Source organism: Galeopterus variegatus, unplaced genomic scaffold (genome assembly GCF_000696425.1).
Source record: "Galeopterus variegatus unplaced genomic scaffold, G_variegatus-3.0.2 Scaffold5047, whole genome shotgun sequence".
Taxonomy (NCBI): Eukaryota; Metazoa; Chordata; class Mammalia; order Dermoptera; family Cynocephalidae; genus Galeopterus; species Galeopterus variegatus.
The window spans coordinates 167,653-168,506 of NW_007731158.1; positions in this window are offsets into that span (position 1 = coordinate 167,653).

The window sequence follows — 854 nt, forward strand, 5'->3', positions numbered from 1 at the left end:
AGGTGGGAGAGCAGGCGAGACGGTCCAGGTGAGATGGTCCAGGTGGGAGAGCAGGCGAGACAGTCCAGGTGAGATGGTGCAGGTGGGAGAGCAGGTGAGATGATCCAGGTGAGATGGTCCAGGTGGGAGAGCAGGCGAGACGGTCCAGGTGAGATGGTCCAGGTGGGAGAGCAGGTGAGACGGTCCAGGTGAGACGGTCCACGTGGGAGAGCAGGTGAGACAGTCCAGGTGGGAGAGCAGGCGAGACGGTCCAGGCGAGACGGTCCGGGTGGGAGAGCAGGTGAGATGGTCCAGATGGGAGCAGGGTGAGGACCAAGGTGGGAGGAACGGGCGATCTGGACAGACTTTGGAGGCAGAGCCCGGGGAACTTGCTGATAGATTTGGCATGGACTGTGAGACAAAGAGAGGAGACAAGGATGGCTTCAAGGTTTTGGCCTCAGCTGCTAGGACAGAGTTGTCCTCTCTGATACGGGGACTGGGATGGCTGGGGAGGAGCAGGTATGGAAGAGGAAGCACTTTGATGGCAGGAATGTAGAGTTGCAGCTCTTCTGAGGGCAGGTTGTCAATATGCGTCAAATATTTTGGTTCAGGCCATTTAAACCAGTTGACCCACTTGTAGCGATTTGAGTTAAATAGCAACCTAGGAAGTAAGAAGCACACTGAACATACAAACGTCTTCGTGGCTGCTTTGCTTGTAAGAGCAAACATTTGAAAAAGCGTAAATATGCTTCAATCAAATAAATACATTGCATCAAAAGATAGACTCCTGTACACCCATTAAAATATAATCTGCTGGATTCTAAGATGGCAACGGGTCTGGAGCGGCCGTGCCAGGAGACAGCGCGACCCTGAGA